Below are 20,698 nucleotides of genomic sequence, written 5' to 3' on the forward strand. Positions count from 1 at the left end.
ATTAGCACTGTTTTTACAAAGTTATAAAATACAGTTTTTTAGATTTTCACCTGTATTACCACGTCTTTCTTTAAGTCATGCCTTTTGGTAAATCAGATGGCATTTTTGGATCACCTTGAGAAAGGTGAAAAAAACAAATAAATATGTTGATGGATGGATTCAGTCAATGCTAAAACTGAAACTTAGGTCATTTTCATGACCATCAAATCATTGATTCTGTTGTTTTTCACTTGCAAATAGTTAGGGAGTTTTCATGTGGACAATCTGTATTCGCCAGTTGTATTGGAGTCACACACACATAGCTTAAGTTATGCATAACAGTGCACTCTGCCAAATGACTGCACAGCTGAAGAGTTCAGTGGGGGTAGCAGCTGGGTGAGGATCCTCAAAAGATGGGTGGATATTAAAGGAGTTCCGTCTTGCTTTTGTACCCAGAAGGCTCACTATTAGCATCGTGCAAACACAAAGAAGAGATTAGAGTTTATTGTTCATTTTCCCCTCATGGGGAAGCCGTGTATGTTTATGCCCTAAAGATTGTACATTTAAAAGAAAAAAACCACTTTCACTGTGGAATTAACCAAATTGACTATCTTCCCAGTTTGAATTCACTGGATAACTGCTAATCCCCACTTTACATTATGCTCTAAAGACTCAGCGAAAGGATTCTAAAGGCCTGAATTTCCAGGTTTTCTCATCTGTAATACAAACACCAGTTAAAGATATAATATCATTTTATGCTATTCTCAAAGGGCATCTAACAAAGCTGGCTAGCATTACTGCAACATTTTAATTACTGGTGCTTACCATAATTTGCAATAATTACAGTTCATTTAGTGAGCTGGTTCTTAATTGCAGCCACTGCTAAAGTAACAATTGAATAAAAAATAAAGTGCACGTTCAAAAATGTATATACATATATATATATATATATGTTATTGAAAAAAATGTAGGCTTATAAAGAAGTAAAAGAAACTAGCATATTCTACTAGATCGATTTCTAAAGCAGAGATAATAAAAGCAGTTTTCTAAAAGAAAGACCCAGAATTAAATTTCATCATTAGGACAAGTTGCTTCACTATTTATGGTATTCTTTTTTTTTAGCATAGCTCCTAATTCTGTGTTGTTGTTTATTTGTATTAAAAATGCTCAATGAATGAATTCTAGTAGTAATATAAATAAACTCTCAACTAACTTTTGTTCATTATTAGGTGGAAAATCTCAAAGACAGGGATAACTCTTATTTAGAATGAATTTTCATCTAAAAGAAAAAGCTGTTCTGGAAAACTCAATAAAACTTTATTCTTGTTCATTCTTCCCTTCACTGAACACCAAGTGATCATGAGATTTTACCCTAAAAAAATATATGTAGGTAATATGGAGGATCAGAATGTTCGGTGGATAAGGAAGCAATGAAGATGCTAAGAAAAGCCAAACTGAAGTGAAAAGAATAGTTAACAAGAGGGTTTAATCTCTTGATAAGAAAGTACATTAGGATCTAATTTTTCTGTGAGTTATACTTTTCTGGATGTCCTGGAGTAATTTCCCCAAACTCTCTGTACCTCAGTGTTCCTGAAAACAAAAGACAATAATAGATTCAACTCTTGCCTGGAGAAATACCTGTGTTTTGATGATATCATGGGTTAATATATTTGAGAGCACTTTGAAATAGATGGGATGCACCAGATGCCTTTCTGGCAGGTTACTGCACTGCAGCTCACTCAATATGGCCAGTTCCATTGCATATTCTTGTCAGTTTGGCCCCAAAGGTGGAAAGCCAAGGAAGGATTGGGGAAATAGAGGTAACACAGAGAATGGGTCCATCAGGCAACTCAGTAATCATAAGGATTAATCTAAGTTGTTGTGGAATTCTGTTATAAAATCATGTCTTCACATGCAAAGTTCATTGGACGATGGAAGCAATAAAGAAACCAAAGGAATAGAAGACAATTTTCCTTCTGTTCTCAGGAAGCTTCTGAAAGTGAAAAAGAAACTTAAGTCCTGAGCTAATTTCATGAGCGTTCTTCAATGTTAAAATATTCTCAACTCATATCTAGCTAATGTCAAAAGTTATTATAAATTGTTCTTCACATTTTTAAAAAGTTCTGAACATTAAGGGAGAGGATTTTGGTTGCCTTAACCAAAAAATAGGAAAAGCAATATTTTTATTTACTGGACACATTTACATATATCTCTTTGCTGACATGGGCTTGAAGGTGATAGCTCTTATTTAAAAAATTGGTCTCTTCCCTAACAGGTATTATAATTATATCATAGATCTTTAGCAAGTTTCCAGTCTTTAATTTTCTGTATACTTAACGAGAACATTTTAAGCCAAAGGAACAAATTAAGCCAAAGGAACAAATTAAACCAAACTATCAAACCAAACAAACAAGAAGTCCTTTCCCCCGAAAAGAGTTGTTTTCTGAGTAGGTGGTTTCGATTACAGCAAGTAGTAATTTGAAAAGTGATGCATCTCTCCAAAAGAGATAACTTTATTCAGATTAAAACAACATTGTGATCTTTATAAGAAAATGTCATGTTAGCCCTCAGAAAGAAAAGTGTCCTTTTATAGTTCAAATGTCTTAGCACTTTATGCAGTAGTATGAATGAGGAAAATTGGCCCAGTGATAAGGTGTGAGGCTGTGAAATCTTTATGATCCTTTAAAGTAGTGTGATCATGGGTACCTTATTTAACTTAAGATTTCTGTTTTTAAAATGAAATATTAATAATACTTATCTCAGTTTTTTATTGGTGACGATTAAATTAATTTCTACATATAAAGCATTTAAAATGGTGGTGTTCATGTAAATGGTAGTGATAAATATGTAGTAAGTGTTAGCTATTGTCTATTAATTATTATTATTATTATTAAGAAGAAGAAGAAGACAGAAAACTACTGGGAATTAGGATACCTGAGCTATATCCTAGTTTCACAGCTTGCTTCTTATGCAAACCATTCAACTTGCTTTAGCCTTGGATTCACCAGTTGTGAAACCAAGAGGCTGGCTGATATAACTATGAAGATTCCTTGTAGTTCTAACTCTTTGATAACATATCCAAGCTTGAGTTTCATGCAGTATTGGCTTGAGCAAAAATTGTAATGTATGTAGTGTGATTCTAACTCTCCATCTTCTATTTATTTTTTTCAGTTTCCTGCTCTCAAAAGTGCGTATACTATTGTCCCCCTGGTACTTTGTGCCATTAGGAAAAATTTTGTGAAAATAGTATCTGAACATTCTTGAAAGCATTTTGGGTTTATCACAGATTCATTTTGCTTAGAAGAAAGCTTCCTCAGCAATGACAAGTAAGTGGGAAAGGGCCAATGTTAAATCAGACTTTATATATTATAGTCAGCTTTCTATATATCATGCTGTGGTAATAAATGACTCTCTCATACAAAAGCCTACAACAATAACGGTTTAGTTCTTATTCATATTAACATGCCAGCTGCTGCTCTCTATGTTCAGCTGAAATCAGAGTTGGCTGCATCTCTGCTTTACATGTCTTCTCATGCTAGCACCCAGGATGAAGAAACTGCCCTTATACGAATCATTAGTAGGCAAAGATAAGAGCAAGGGAGCTGGCAAACACGTGCAATGGCTCTTAAAGCTTCTGACCAGGGTGGTTTACCTGTGTCTACTGGCATGCCATACACCAATTCACAAGGCCAATTCCAAAGGCATTGGGTAGTCAGGAAGGAGGAGTGAATAGTGGGGAGTGATAACATAGTCTATCACAGTTTTCAAAAGACCCTCTCTACTCTTTGGACTTCAAAGATCCAAATTCTTCTAAATTTAACCAATTCAAATATTCCTTCTCCACAAACCCTTCCTTAAGGGTTCATTGATCAATCTATTTGTATTCCTATGCCATAAATATATATATATATGGTGTTTCCCCAAACATAAGACTGGGTCTTATATTAATTTTTGCTCCAAAAGATGCATTAGGATGTATTCTCAATAATGTCTTATTTTTATCATGTACAATCTACATTTCTTCAAATACAGTCATGTCATCTTGTGGAACATCGTCATCACGTACTAAATGCATCTGTCTGGCTGACGATCTTAACTGGGGCTTATTTTGGTGGTAGGTCTTATTTTTGGGGAAACATTCTGTGTGTGTGCGTGTGTGTGTGTGTGTGTGTGTGTGTGTGTATTACATATAACAATGTGTTATAATTAGAAAAATTGTTATGCTGGAAGTGTTCAACAAATGTGGCTCTAGGGAGGGAAAAAATCCTAATTTGTAAAGTTTGCCAATTTCCATGGTGTAAATACTCTACCATGGCTGATTTCAAGTGACCAACACGGACCAATCATGAAGCATAATTGGGAAGAGATGTGCACTAGCACAACATTATATAAGATTTCCAGCATATATAAATAATAGATGTAAATCAAATCAAATGCATAGCTAATAGTAAAATGCAGTAAAAGAATGGTAAAGTGGTGAGATCTGAGTATCTCTTATCTGTATTTTAATATAATTTGTTTAATTGTTAATTTATATAATTTAAAATTTAGTAATGTCATTGTTTAACAATCATCTTACAAAATTTCTGGAATGTTAGTGTTTGGTTCTCATGAGCAGATACAAGATGGCTGCAGTACACCACTGACATTTTGACGTCAATGTTTATCTTTCTGCTAAAGATTGTGTGCCCTTCAAAGACAGGTGCTGTTTTTATTTTTTTATTTACAGTGCCCAGCACAGTGCCTGACATTTGGTAGGCTTAATTAATGTTGAATAAATGAGTGAAAAAATTGAATAAACAGGAATTCTATAGAATAGTAAGAATGAATAAAAACTAACGTCACTGGATTGGCTTCTCTTCTAATTGACAGAATTATGGAAACCTTAACTCCACAAATACCTTATTCCATACGAATGAGAACTCTTTTAAAAATAGGAAAAAAATCACTTTGCCAGATAGGTGATTTAGAGAGATCTCCCAGAGATGTCTTTGCAAAATAAAGATTTATTTTCACTTTTTGATAAAATACTGAGCTCTACTGACTGGATAACTCTGTTAGTGGTAATTATAGAAGTCATTTACTGAGTACTATGTGCCACACATTATGTCTCCTTTTTATGTTATTTTATCCTCATAGCAACTCATGAAATAAATTACATTATTATCCCCATTTATAGATAAACACACTAAGATTTAGAGAAGCTAAGTAACTTGCCAAGATTCCAAAAACAGAATGAGTATGAGCCAGAATTTTATTCTGAACCATCTGACTCTAGAATCTTTGTGCTCCTGAGGAGGAGAGTTTGGGGAAAGTTTTACCTTCTCATTCTATAGTGAATGACATTTGTAGATTTAATGAACTATTCAGTTATAGGCATGTACATTTGGTTTCTAAAGCCTGCTGAAACTTTTGTTTCAACATACTCTGATATACTTATTCTGGGCAGAACTTTAATGCTGCCAAACTTAGCAATAACACCAGGTTATTTAATATTACTGTGGTTCTCCAATTCATCAGTGCTTTCCATTTATTGACTTCCTGATAATACGATTACTTTTCATTCAAAAATAACCCAGAAAACAAAAAAACAAAATGAAAACAAAATTCCTAATCGTTAAACAAATTAAGAAGGAAAATATTTGTTGTTTCCAACGAGAAGTCATCTTAAGGCTTGCGTTTATCTGTAGTCTGGTTTTTGTAGGCCTGGTTAATAAAGCCTGCTCACACGTTGAATTTGCTAATGTTTCTCACAAAAATAGTAAACAAATGAGTTAACAATATTCACAATACTTCAGGAAAATAATCTTTAGTGATATGGCAAAAGAGTGACTTAGCTACCCACTCTTTGAGAGAAAGCTGCTGAATTATATAATTGAATACCAAAATAGAGCCATGGATCACAGAGGTAAAATATAAATATATTTCAACAATTTGATGAAAAAAAAATGTCTAACAGAGAGTTTTAAAGAAATAGCTTATCAATCTGTCAAAATAATAATTTTTTCCTAAATATTATAAATATGACTGCCTGCTGAGTTAAGAATACAAGGCTAAAATTAGATAAAATGATAAATATGGTTGGATCTTCCCAAGTAAAACAATTTTCGTGCTAACAATGAGGAATCTATTGTATCTTGGCTTCTACTGTCACACAACTGTTTGCCTCTGACACCATATGAAACAGTATTATACCTTGTAGTGTCTAGTAAATTGCCTTGCTTGAAGTAGCTTTGTTATAAATATTTCTTGAACTGAATGACTGAGTTGGAACTGGGTGTAATTTATATTTTTATACATATCTTATATTTATAAACTACCACATATAAGCAAACTACCACAGCTTAAGTGGAAATTAATATGGCATACTTTAGTATTAGGTTGGTGCACAAGTAACTGCATTTTTTGCAGTTATTTTCAACCTTTTAAACCGCAATTACTTGTGCACCAACCTAATATTATATTTTTTTATTATTTCATTATATAACATGGTCATAATGTTTGTTTCGGAACTTAACCATGGTTTTTGAGGCTGGAAAATACAGTAAGTATAATTTGCCGTTTCTCTGTCTTCGAATGCAATTATAAGTCCTGCAGAGAATGCATTAAGCAGCTATCTGAAGACTATGAAGAGTAAATAGATTCACTGGAGAAGACCATTATTTTGAAGTACAACCTAACTGGCACTGAGACTACCTTTTTTTTTTTTCCTTCCAGTAACCCCAGGCCTGGACTCAATCCTCTTAAAACTTGGAAGTGAGCATCAGCATGGATACAGAAAGCTCTAAAAGAAACCCTCCAGTTTAGGTTTGAGTGGATAGGAATGTCCTATCAGCAGTAGTGTCACAGCAGGGTGCCCACAACTCTATAGCTCTGAGGGAGGATAACCTTCCTCTCCTGTCACAGGATCTGTGGTCCTGTGTGGGTTGTATAAACTGGTATCTCTTTCCTCTTTGTTCTCCTGTTCTTTAGACCTGGATGAGGGTAAAGAAATGTGATGTGTGCAACAGAAAAGGATAACTAAATTTCTAGCTTCCTGGCTAGAAAGTACTATGGATATCAATGGAGAGGGATAAAATTGTTGGAAAAACCCAAGAAATTGTTATAAACTCTTAAGCTCACTCCTGAGCTTTATGTACATGAACCTGACCCTAAACATTATACTAAGATCTTAGAGAACTGAAATAAGACATAGACTACCACCAATCTCAGACTGGCCACTGGGTGTAGCAAACAGAAGACAGATATAAATAGCATTTCAAAGGCTTTGAAAATGGAACTGACAGTAAAACCACAACCCTTAAAAGGCTAGTCAGAACTTGTGGCCTGAATCCAACTGAGTTGACTGCCTACTAAACAAAATATCACCATTCTCTGAAAGATTTAACCAAGATACAAACTATCATAATATTTAAAATATTCAGAACACAATCCAAAATTTCTCAGCTTAAGAAGAACTGGGAAAATCTCATATGTCATGGGAGAAGAAAATCAGCAGACACCAACACCCAGAGGACCTAGAAGTCAGAATTATCTGATAAGGATGTTAAAGTAGCTATTATGAAAATGATATAAGAAGGAAGAGCAAACACTCTTGAAGTGAATATAAAGATAGAAATTATCATCCAAGCAATAGAAAAATCAAAACAAGAACCAAACAGAAATTTTAGAACTAAATATTAAAATACTAAATATTAAATTATAACAAAACTCACTGGATAGGTTCAGTAGCAGAACAGGGATGACAAAAAGAAAAAAAAAAACATGAATAAACTTGATGATAACATTACAAATTATCCATTTCACGTATAAAGAAAGACTTGTTTGTGGGAGAAAAAAATTAACATAATCCCAGGGTCCTGTGGAGATATATGACAAGTTTTAAAATTCATGTCATTGGAGTCCCAGAAAGAGAAGAAAAAGGGTGTGGTGAGAAACAAATATTTGAAAAAAATAATGGCTAAAACTCCTCACATTTGGTGAAAGATAGAAACCTATGGCCTTAATCAACTCAGTAAACCCCAAATAGGACAAATGTAAAGAAATTCACGTCCAAACTCATACTCAAGTTGCTGAAAACTAAAGACAAAGAAAAATTTCTTGAAATCAGCCAGGAAAAATAAATGACATACTATTTATAACAGAACAGTGATTTAAATGACTACGGATAGCTCATCTGAAATCATGGTGGCCAGAAACATGGTGGAATATTTTTAAAGTGCTAAAAAGAACTGTTGAACTAGGGTAAAAATAATCTTCAAGAATAAAGGTGAAATAAATACATTTTTAGGTGGAGGACATTCTTTACAAAGAAGGAAAATTTTTTTAATCAAAAGTAGACTTAAAATATTTGTAATAAAAGGAAAAAAATAGAAATTTTAAGTATCTGCATAAATATAATAGACTGCATTTCTCTTCAGTTCTTCAAATATTTTTTCACAGTTGAAAGAAAAAAAAGATAACATTTTCAAAGAGGTTTCAATGTATGTAGATGTAATAAACAAGCCAACATAGCATAAAACATAGCGAGGGTAAAGGAACATTTAAATCAGTACATTTTTGACATTCTACTTGTAGTGGTAAAAATTTAAGTCTAAGTCAACTGTTAAAAGTTAAGTATGGGGGGCAGCCAGTTAGCTCAGTTTGTTTGTGTGTGGTGCTCTTAACAACAAGACTGCCAGTTCAATCCCTGCATGGGCCACTGTGAGATGCACCCTCCACAACTGGGTTGAAACAACTACTTGACTTGGAGCTGAACAACTATTCAACTTGGGTCCTGGAAAAATACACTTAAGAAAAACAAAACAAAACAAAACAAAATATTAAGTATGTATAGTATAACCCTTAGAGCAATCGCTAGAACACCCATAAAAGTATATATTAGGTGGGTGCAAAAGTAACTGCAGTCTAAAAGGTTAAAAATAATTGCAAAAACCGCAATTACTTTTGCACCAACCTAATAGTTCAAAAACAGTAGTTACATTAAAATGGAATATTGAGACAGGTTAGTTAGCATGTTTCTAGGTAAACAGGGGGGTCCCTGGTGGAATAAACAAAAAGGCAGCCATATCCTGAAACTCCAAGTCCTGGAAGTTCTCCTTCACTCCAGGACAGAGACATGAGAATACCCCTGAGGTTAATAGATAATCTCAAATGCCTTCTGGCCAAAGAAGCAGACCTGATAGATAGGAATGGACTACTTCGTTAATCCCTTCAGGATGAGCAAACAGGACAAACCTGATAGATGAATTCAATTAGAAAGCTCCAGCCACCTTCCCCAAACAGCTTTTGCCTCAGTCACAGGGCACCCCATTCGTGACCCCCTCCAGGTTGGGAGCTGCAACCTCTTCTCCTGCTTCAATAAATTATCCTCTTTTTAAAACTTTTTGCCTTTCTTGGGTCTGTGTTTCCATTTTTCGGTCTCATGAGACACGATCCCGGCCCACACCCAGAAACTGTTGACAGATCCCACATCATTTACATCATTTGGGGACTCACAGAAAAATATTCCTACTTCAATGAGTGAACACAGAGGAGAGAGAGGTAGAGATAGACAGATGATAGCTAGCTAGCTAGTTAGCTAGATGAGAGAGAATATTAAATAGCTCAGAGAAACAGGGAAGGGGAAGGAGAGAAGTTAAAAAAAAACAAAAAAAACCAGAAGGGACAAACAGAAAAAAATTATTCTAGACCTAAATCCACACATATAATCAACTTCAATATAAATGGTTAAAAGTCAGAAATTATAAAAATGGATTTTAAAAAAGACTTAACTGTAATGGTTAAGTTTATGTGTCAACTTGACTGGACCATGAGGTACTAGATATTTGATCTAACATTATTCGGGATGTGTATATGAGGATGGTTTTGAATGAGATTAACATTTGAATCAGTAGACTGAATAATGCAGATTGCTCTTCCTAATGTGGGTGGGCCTCTCCCATTCAGTTGAAGACCTGAATATATATATATAAAGCTGATCTTCACTGGAGAAGGAAAGAACTTTTGCCTGAATGCCTTTGAGCTGGGACAGTGGTGTTTTTCTTGCCTTCAGATTCAAAATAAACATGGGCTTTTTCTGAGTCTTGAGCCTGCCAGCCATTGGACTAGAACTAGAGCATTGGCAATCCTGGTTCTCAGACCTTCAGACTCAGTCTGGAACCACACCATCAATGTATTAGTCAGTTTGGGCTGCCATAGCAAAATGCCATAGACTGGGTGGCTCAAACAAGAATATATTTCTCACACTTCTGGAGGCAAGGAAGTCCAAGATCAAAGTGCTGCCCAATTTGATTCCCTGGTGAAGACCCTCTTCCTGGCTTGTAGATGGTTGCCTTTTCATTGTGTCCTCTCATGGTGGGGACAGAGAAAGAGGAAGCTCTGGTGTCTCTTTTATAAGAGCACTAATTCCATTATGACGACCTCATCTAAACCTGATTACCTCCCAAATGCCCATTTTCAAATATCATCATATTGGGGATTAAAGCTTCAACATATGAATTTAGTGGGGATTGCTGACAAAATTCAGTCCATAGCAATTGGCTCTCAGGCCTTTGGATTCAAACTGGAAATACACTACCAGCTCTCTTGAGTCTTCAAAACTTGCTGACTACAGATCTTTGAATGTGTAGCTGTCATAGTCACATGAGCCAACTTCTTATAATAAATCTCTTTCTATAGATATATACAGCCTAGTCATTCTGTTTCTCCAGAGAACCCTGACTAATGCACAAAGTATTTTACTTCAAATATAATAATACAGTTAGGTTGAAAGTAAAAGAATGGTGAAGGTATACCATGCAAATGCCAGTCAAAGGAAAGTTAGAATGGCTTTATTAATATCAGACATATTAAAATTCAGACCACACAAAATTACCAGGGCACATTATATAATGAGAAAAGAATCAATTTGCCAAAAGATGTAATATCCTAAATGTGTAAGTGCAAACAACAGAACCTCAAAATACATGAAGCAAAAATGATAAAACTGAAAAGAGAAATAAATTCACAATTATAATTGGATACTTCAACATCCCTCTTTGTAATCAACAGAGCTATTAGACACAATATTAGCAAGAATTTAGAAGAACTAAACAGCACATCAATTAATTTGGTCTAATAGACATTTATATAACAATCCATTCAACAACAGAAGAATACATTCTTATCAAGTGCACCTGGTCCATTCACCAGAATAAACCATATGTTATAAAATAAACCTTAACATATTTAAAAGGAATGAAATCATATAAAGTATGTTCTCTGACCATAATGAAATTAAATTAGGAATGAATGAAAGAGAAAAGAATAGCTTCAAACACCTGAATGTTAAATAACACTTCTAGGTAATCCATGGGTCAAAGAAGTCTTAAGGCAAATAATAAACTATTTTGATCCAAATAAAAATGAAAATACTACATATGAAAATTTGTGCTATGTAGCTAAAGCAGTGCTTTGAGGCCTATTTATAATATTAAGTGAGAATAGAATTAATAGAACAGAAGAAATGTCTCAAATCAACAATACAATTTCCACCTAAAGAAATTATTAAAAAAACAAAGTTAACCCAAAGCAAGAAGAAGGAAGAGTTAATAATAAAAATAATAAGTATAAGAGCAGAAATCAATGAAATTGAAAGTATTAAGTATAAAAAAATTAATGACACTCAGCTTATTCTTTAAAAGGATCAGTAAAATTGACAAATCTTGAATAAGACTGATCACAGAAAAGCATGATTTCCACATGTGATTATTAAAAATGAAAATAGATTATCACTACAGGACCTATATTACTCTATTAATAATAATAATAATAATAATAATAATATTCTATTAAAAGAATAGGAAAACATTGCATATAACTCTATGTACATAAATTAATCTTGATTCAATGGAACAATTACCTGAAGAGCATTTCTCCTTTGATTGAATAGGATCTGTATGCTCAGAACTTACCTGTGATGAAATAGGTAACTGAAATAATCATATAACTACTTAAAAAATTGAATTCACAGTTAATCTCCTCTGAGAAAGTTCTCTCCAGACCCATATGATTTTATTGGGAAATTGTAGCAAACATTTAAAGAAGAAATAACACCAGTTTTACAGTGATATATATATATATATATATATATATATATATATATATTTTTTTTTTTTTTAAATAAGAGGAAATACTTCCCAATGTATTTTCTGTGGGGCGCATTGCCCTGGTAATAAAACCAGGTGTAGAAAGTACAAGGAAAAAAATATATATATTTTTCATGAACAAAGAAGCAAACATCCTCAACAAATGTTAGCAAATTGAACTCACCATAATCAAATGGAGATTTATTGTGACAACGCAAGATTGATCCAATATTCAAAAATCAATCAATGTAATCCATCATATAACAGTCGTAAGAAGAAAACCATAAGATTATATCAACTGATAAGGAAAACACATTTGACAAAATTCAACCTCCATTCATAAAGAACTTCTGAGGAAGCTGGGAATAGAAGGAAACCTCCACAACCTGATATGGGATGTTGACACAATCCTGTAGCTAACATCATACTTAATGATGAAAGACTGAATGTTTTCTTGCGAAGTTTGCAAACAAGGTAAAGATGTCTATGTTTACTATTCCTATTCAATATTATATTAGAAATTCTACCCAAGACAGTATGACCAGAAACAGAGAAAATATATATATACAGAATGGAGAGGAAAAAATAAAACTGTCCCTGTACACAGATAACATGACAGTTGACAGAAAAGGAAATGTACAAAAGACCTTCTAGAAATAGCAAGCGAGTTTCATGGTTGTAGAATATGAGGACAACACACAAAAATCAACTGTATTCCTATATAATACTGATATAAGACCCTGGTGTGTTACTGGGATGGTGATCTCGTAGTCGCCAAAGAATGGAAATGCTGTTTGGAGAGGCAACGTTTAAGCAGTACAGTTTTATTGTAAAGCGCAAGAGAACAGCTCTCCGAAGAGAGAGGAGATCCGAAAGTGGAATGCCCCTGAGTTGGGCTACTCTGGGAACTATTAATGTCTCTGAGTCAGAGCTGATTGGTCTCCTGTACCTGGGCAGTTAATCTTGGTGGGCTCTGAAGTTTCAATTTGTTTGAAACTATTTTAAAGTTATTTTAAAAGTTATTTTCTTCGGCTTTGGTTATGGTCTTGGCCTTAATCCCCTCCACCGTGGCCATGTCCCTGACTGCCTATGTTTTTTCTATCTCAATACTAATTCAAAACCTGAATTATTTTTAAAATTACCATTTACAATAGCTTTGTTTATAGTATGAATAAAGAAAACTATGTCATCTAAAGGCAGGACACTAAATCAAATATTAAAGATCCCTTGCCTCTTTAATGTTTATGATTCTATATGCTACAAGGCTCTGAATTCATTTTGGTGTGCTGCTAGTTTTCCTACTCTATTTTTGAATCTTTGTGTTATATCTCATTTAACTTACCTTCTGTTATCTGTTTCCTTACTGGAGCCTGTTAACCTGATTCCATCCCATGGATTCCTAGTTCCATTTGGAGTCCTGTGTTCCTCACTACCCTCATTTGCCTTAACCTGGGTGTGAAGCCCATTGCCCTCTAATCCTGATTAACCTATTTTAGCTGTCTTCCTGGGAGCCGCATTCAGTAGCATATATTTTAATCTATCAATCAAGCTGAGTTTTGTTCCTGGAGTGAACAAAACAATGGTTTCTACAGAAAGTACCTCACAGGGTGATAGTGAGATAGGTTAGTACAGATTGCTAGGTAGACGGGGTGGGAGCAAGGGGGGGAGGGGTCTCTGCTGAAATAAACAAAAAAAAGCCCCAGCCATATCCTGAAACTCCAGGTCCTGGAATGTCTCCTTCACTCCAGGACAGAGAGATGAGAATGGGCCTTGAGATTAACAGATAATCTGAAATCCCTTCTGGCCAAAGGAGCAGATCTGATAGATAGGAATGGGTTATTTTGTCAATCCCTTCAGGATGAGCAAACAGGACAAACCTGATGAGGAATTCAATTAGAAGCATCCAGCCCCCTTCTCCAAACTGGCAAGGGAAGATATAAAAGTAAGAGCTTTTGCTTCAGTCACTGTGTACCCCCAATTGTGACCCCCTCCCTCTCGGGAGCTGCAACCTCTTCTCCTGCCTGTAATAAACTATCTTACTTTACAACTCTTTGCCTTTCCCTGGTCCATGTTTCTATTCTTTGGCTTCACGAGACACAATCCAAGACACAATCCGGGCCCGCACTCAGCAACTGTCGACAGATCCAATATCGTTTACATCGTTTGGGGACTCACAGAAAAATATCCCTACTTCAGTATGATCATAAATTCCCAACTGGGCAAGTCATGGGGGGGTAGTCATGGCCCTATTAAAAGGCTTACCTTTGCCTTAACCAAACCCTGTCCACTGTGCATCTAGATTAACACACCTTTGAAATCCCCTTTCAGAACCCTGCTTCTAAAGCCTGCCCGCTCTTTCATACTCCTTCTAAAGACACCCTCAAGAGAGCCCCTGTAATCTTCTAAGACTACCCCAAAAATTTATACTGCTAACTATGTTAAGTAAATGTTGACGTAAGAAATATCCAAACTTAGAGAATTTTGTAAGAGTTTGTGTGAGCCAAACCGATATGTCAGGGAGCATTTGAGATCTTGCTCCCCTGCATATGTCATTTCTTACATCGACAAAGGTATTCTTTCTGACCCTACCTCTTCACCATTCACTCAGAGATACTGACTTTTGTGAGAAATGGTTGCTACCTGAGAGAAATCATCTTTATTTGGCTTTCCAGTTTCAGAAAACTTAAATTTTAGTTTGTAAGATCTTGGGCTTATCAAATTTCAAAAGTCCATCCTTTACAGATATGTGACACAAATTTTATGCTTTGCAAAAGTATGCAAAATAAAAGATATGCAAGTATGCAAGGCATGCGAAGTAAAAGCATTAAGAGAATAAGTAGGTGTGTGAAAAGATATCCCTCAACAACCTCTACATAAATTGATGGCAACTTGAAGACTGTAAACGGGCTGGGGGAAAGACAAAGCAGAAGAGAAAGCGGGATAGAGTAGAAGAGTGAGCTGCTGGGTAGGGTCCTCAAAATGGCAGGTCAAGAATCTTTGCAGTGTTCTAGGCACTAGACAGACAAGGCTACCACTAGAGCGCCTGTGGGATTCTTTCATATTCCTAAGGGCTGACTGACTTTTTGGGCATAGTAATGGAGCAGGGATAGGGAAAAAGAGAAAATAAGAGCATTATGAGACAAAAGTTATATTATTAAATATCATAGGCTGTTATACTGCCGAAATACTACAAAACTGCTGCAGTATTGTACAAAAATTTTTTACTAATACAAATAATAAATGTATATGACATCTATTTGCAACAATTACTATATCACAGTCTATATAAACCTGTATAAAATATAGTTTATTACACATTAGATGTAGCTTATATAGATAAGGGATTCAAGATGATATATGAAAGACAAATCTATAAAGGTAATAGAAGAATTATGGAGGAATACATCTGTTTTGTAAGAATATGAGAGGACTTCTTAAATAAAACTTTAAAACCACATACCTTAAGACAAAAATAGATATTTAAAAAAAAGGTTATATTAATTATATACATTAAAATAAAGAGTTATTCAGCAGAAAACACCTTGAACAAAATTAACAAACACATTACAAAAAGGACCCAAATTGCACTTTTAAAAACAGTCCAGCAAATACTATCTAGAAGATTATACAGAGAATCTAAAAATCACCAAAAGAAAGATGGCACAGGATGATAAATAGACAACTTAAGAAAGAAGAAACCTAAATGGGTAAAAGGATATAAAAGATGCTCATCTCATTAGTAATCAGAAAAAAAATGGAAATTAAATATGTATCTTTTACTGGCAAAAATTAGAAAGCTGGATAGTGTTAAGCACTACTGGGGATATAGGAATCCAGGACTCTCAGTCTGTAGGCTGGCACAGCCACTCTGGAGTATAATCTGGCAGTATTTAGTCAAATTAAATGTACAGATATAATATAATCCAGTAAGTATGCTCCTGGGCTTATACTGCAAGCAAATAACCACAGGGGCATTTGTGAAGATGTTTATTACAGCATTGTTTTTATTGCAGAGTTGGCCACATCTGTGTGTTTACCACAAGAGAGTGGATATAGGTTTAAGGTATGACAAACAAGCCATTTTCAATTAATTTGAGTTGCCAGTTTTCCACTTTGAGGAAAAATAAAAGTCCAAATTATATAGAGCAAAGGTTCCTTAAAGCTATGCCAACATATTAGATTAATTTTAATATGAAGAAATTGAAAAAAATATTAAAAATAACTCACTTAAGGCTGAGTGGTGAGTAAATGGCCAGGCAGGTCTAGATCTTACTATTGACTCCTACTCAGAGATCATTCCTTTAAATCACATTCATTGTCAGGTTTGTTAATTAAAATCAAATTGTAAACTTCAAACTCTCATAGTTTTCTTTACATAGGGATGGTTAGTGTTCAAATGATGACCTAGTACAGAAAATGTGAATCTTATAATGATAAATGCTTGGAAGATTTATTTAGCCAGAAGTTACTCGACAGTATTTAGTAATTCACACACTATAGTTCTGGTAATTTTGTTATGATTTACTTCATTGATTCCCAAAAAGACTTTTCTTTTTATTATTGTTTTGCAGATCCATGTGTTTTACTGGCAGTTGTGGCATCAAAAATTGGTAAATATTTTTTACCAATTAGAGTAGCGTGGCACATTTCAGGGCCTTCCAAAGTTTCTAGAAAATGAAAAGATGCCAGTACTCTTGAGATAGAAAAATTATAGGCAGTCAGGAAAATGGCTGCGGTAGAGGGCATTAAGGCGGAGACCATAACAAAGCCAGAGGAAATAACATTAATAGCTAACTAATGGATTCAAGCTGCAGGACCAGCCTGCCAAAACTCAGGTGTAGGGGGGGGAGGGCCATTCAGCTTGTAACAAAGCCATTCAAGCTACAGAGCCTGCCAAACTATCAGCTCAGGTGGGCGGACGGACCAATCAGCTTGTAGTTAACAATTTCAAACTGCTGAGAACATGCGCAGTCTGAAGAGATAAGGTAATAGCCTCTTGTCAATCACAGGTGTCAATGGAGTAGTCCCAGGCCTGGAGCTGAGCAGCCCATCCCAGATAACACCCCCAGGCTCCTGCAAGCCCCTGCACCCTCCTCTTGAGCCTTGCCCTTGCCGCCCCCTCCCCCCAAACCCTTTGGAGTGTACTTTCTCTTCTAATCCTGGCCTTGAGCCACTGCATTCTGCTCAGGCCCACTTTTAGCCCTTTGAAGTGTACTTTTTTTGTAATAAACTGCTTTTTCACTCCTTTAACCCGGTATCTCGTTCAATTCTTTGCTCGAGAGGCCAAGAACCTGGATATCGCGCTTAGAAGGGCCCACTCTCCTGTAACATCTTTTGGCAAGCCAGCCAGGGGTCGCTGCCCAGACATCCGGCTCCTAATTCACACTCTTATTCCCCCACTCCCACGCAGGAGAGGTTCTCAGGCAGTGAACTGGGACATTCATAAACTAGAGCTTGATATTTTCAGATATTTCCTAAATAGTTAGCTTTTCTTTTTGCCCATCGTTTGTGCTTAATTGGCTTTCCTCAGCACACTTCAGGGGGTGGAGTTTTGTGAAAAAGAAATTCTTGGAAAAGTGGTTAACTGTGTAGCTCACTCATTCATTTTGCAACTATACAATGATAACCTACTGATATGGGCCAAGGGAGTAGCCTCCCTTCCCCCACCAAAAAACTTTTAAGTTTTCTTTCCTATAGGGATTTTAAGTTTCCCTTAAGTTTTCTTTCCCCCAGTTTCTTAGCTTCCTAGTTCCTGATCTTAATCACCTTTCAAATCAGCTTCTTCCTAGCCTGAATCATTGGGAGGCCCCTGCCCCCTGCCTGAGGCCATTCAAGGCCCTGCTCCTGGGGGAACACCACCACCTGAATAACCAGAGGAGAAGACCACAGGCTCCATGAAGCTAAGCAGAATCTCTATCACACAGCCACCTTGGATCAGCTTTGGGTCCTGCTTCTTAGGCCAACACTTTTAACTCTGTTTAACCAAAATCTATTTTTCCTCATTTAGGAGCCTTGAGGATACAGATAATACCCCATGAAGATTGCCAGTCGCAACCAAAGAAGCCAACGCGTTCTTCCAGGCGAATCTCGAGACCCCTTCCTCTCATCTGAGATCAGACAGGGTGAGAGCTCCGTGAATCCCCCAATAGGTAGGGACAACTCTATGCCTCAGCCCAGCAGGAAGCAGATACAGAAGAAAAGACCCCCTATCCCTCAACTTCCCATGAGATTTTTATGAGGATCATGTCTCTCAAGGGGGAGAACAAGGCAGGCAGTTAGAGACAGACATCGGGTCTCTGCATTCCTGCACAACCACAGAATGCGACTGCCCAAAAGACCTCCACTCTGTGCCCAAAACTTCCCCTTCTCACTGTAATTATCTACCTCTATGAGGAAACAAATGCGTACAAAATACCCAACTGGATTAGACCAGTCACTCACACCTGCGCAGTAAAGGCCACAATGACATTCATTTCAGCTGGGCCACATTATACTATCATTATAATATCATGCATATGCCCGGAAGTTCATTAATATTATTATAACAGACTGAATTCTGGGAAGAAACATACTCAGTTTAAAAAAGTGAGGTAATCGCCTCTCATCAATCACAGGTGTCAATCAAGTGGCCCCATGCCCGGAAAGGAACAGCCCATTCTAGAGAAAAAAAAAGATAAAAACTCCAAGTCCTTGCCAGTCCAAGCCTTTTGAGCCTTGCTTCTGGTCAGGGGCCCGCTCTAAACCCCCTGGAGTGTACTTTTTCTCCTAGTAATGCCACCTTGAGCCACTACTTTCTGCTCAGTGTCATGCAGGGTCTCAGCTTCTGTTTCTCACACAAGAATGTAGGATATGGTAAGGCCAAAAAAGAACACCAATGGAGCCACAGATAAGAGGAGTCCTACCTCTATATTCTTGCTGGTGGCTGGGCTGGAGACCCAGGAAGCAGGAGCCACACGATCCACAGCCTGCCGTCAGCTTCTCTGCCAATCAACCAACCAAGCTAGCCACAGCACTTATATAAGTGGCTAATGGCTAACCAGTAACAGCTGATGGCCAACCAGTTACAGCTGATGGCTATCTAGTACCCGAGCCAGCACCTTTCCATGTGAGACCGAGAGCCTGGAAACTGCTCTCTGGGACTCTGTCTCCACACTCGGGCCTGCTTCTATTTCTTGAAAGTGTACTTTTTCTTCTAATAAACTGCTTTTTCACTACTTTACCTCGGTATCTCATTCAATTCTTTGCTTGAGACACCAAGAACCTGGACACCGCGCTGAGAAGGGCCCACTCTCTGGTAACACTACTTTTGGCAAGACAATGATTAATTAGATAAAATGGTACTCTTCAGGTAATAAACTCATTCTGGAAATGAGATGGTCACAAAGAATGGCCTTAGAAGCTGTAGACCGACTTCCTTGTGCTCAAGAATTGCTGTATGATGATGATTCCTAGGAGAACATGCTCTAGATATCTGGAACTTTATGAAAGGGGTCATATAATTAGATTAGTTCTACTAGGGTAAACTCCCTAATTTAAGGTCAACTGATTAGTAAACTTAATCACATCTGCAAAATCTCTTTTGCATGTAAGAGCTTTTTCTTTTTGTTTTTAATTCAAGAAACATTATGGTGCCATAGTGGAAATTTCAGAACCCTCACCAAATATAACTGGGGAGTCCAGCCCCATCTTTGGGTAACCACAAGTTCGCCATAATTTCTACTGAGCAACACTGGCACAATTTTTTTATGTTCTGCTCTCTTCTTTTATACTAGCCCTCAACTTGAATCTTGATTCTGCTTGTAGCACCATTCATGGGACCCTGAATGTGCAGTTCAGAATACGCAGTATTGAGGGCAAAAGGGATCAAATATATGGTAGTGGAAGGAGAACTGACTTTGGGTGGTGAACACACAACATGATATATAGATGCTGTATTACAGAATTGTACACTTGAAACCTGTGTAATTTTACTAACAATTGTCACCCCAATAAATTTTAATTAAAAAAAAGAGTACTCCGTAGACCATCTGTAGATCATCATTTTGTATTTTATACTCACATTCACCAATCAATTGCAGATTTGAAATAACTAGGATAATGTTTAAAGCACTTTTTGCAAACTCATTCAGCCTTGAATTTACGTACTTACCACTGTAGCTTTCATGGGCACTTAAAATTAATCATTCACTACATGTATACACACTGGGAAATAGCAAGTCTGAGCCAGAAGAAAGCTATATGCAGTTTTAGGCAATGAGTTTCAAAAAGTGGCCAATCAAGGACAAAGGTTTTCTTCCAGAGGTGCTGTGAAAGTCTTTCTGTTCCACTATTCAAGGTGAGCTCTTCAATACGACTTGCTAAGAAAGCCCAAATAGCCTCTGTGTTGAGTATAGATTCTCACTCTCAGGAGAGGCATCTGGTTGACAGTAGAGACCCCTGCTGCCAGGTAATGACCAGGCTGTGTTCACTAGCTGCACAAAACAACTTGGATAATTTCCATTCCTGCCAGGTAGAGATTTTTACAGTGGCCAGTCCATAATGCTTCTGGCTCCAGAAAAGTGCCCCAAATGTATTCTGCATCTTAGGTCAGG

At 36.4% G+C, this 20,698-nt stretch overlaps 1 long non-coding RNA gene across 2 annotated transcripts in view; it reads left to right on the forward strand.

The window, feature by feature from the left end:
• LOC109448662 (uncharacterized) overlaps positions 1-19,326 on the forward strand; it is a 430,094-nt gene extending 410,768 nt beyond the window's left edge. For both annotated transcript variants that reach the window (XR_012495024.2, XR_002137562.3), the window contains one exon: positions 18,115-19,326. This is a non-coding gene — a long non-coding RNA (uncharacterized LOC109448662). The remainder of the gene's footprint in view (positions 1-18,114) is intronic.
• The last annotated feature ends 1,372 nt before the right edge of the window (positions 19,327-20,698 follow it).

Source organism: Rhinolophus sinicus, chromosome 3 (assembly GCF_057876585.1).
Source record: "Rhinolophus sinicus isolate RSI-liver-muscle chromosome 3, RSI-T2T, whole genome shotgun sequence".
NCBI classification, from domain to species: domain Eukaryota; kingdom Metazoa; phylum Chordata; class Mammalia; order Chiroptera; family Rhinolophidae; genus Rhinolophus; species Rhinolophus sinicus.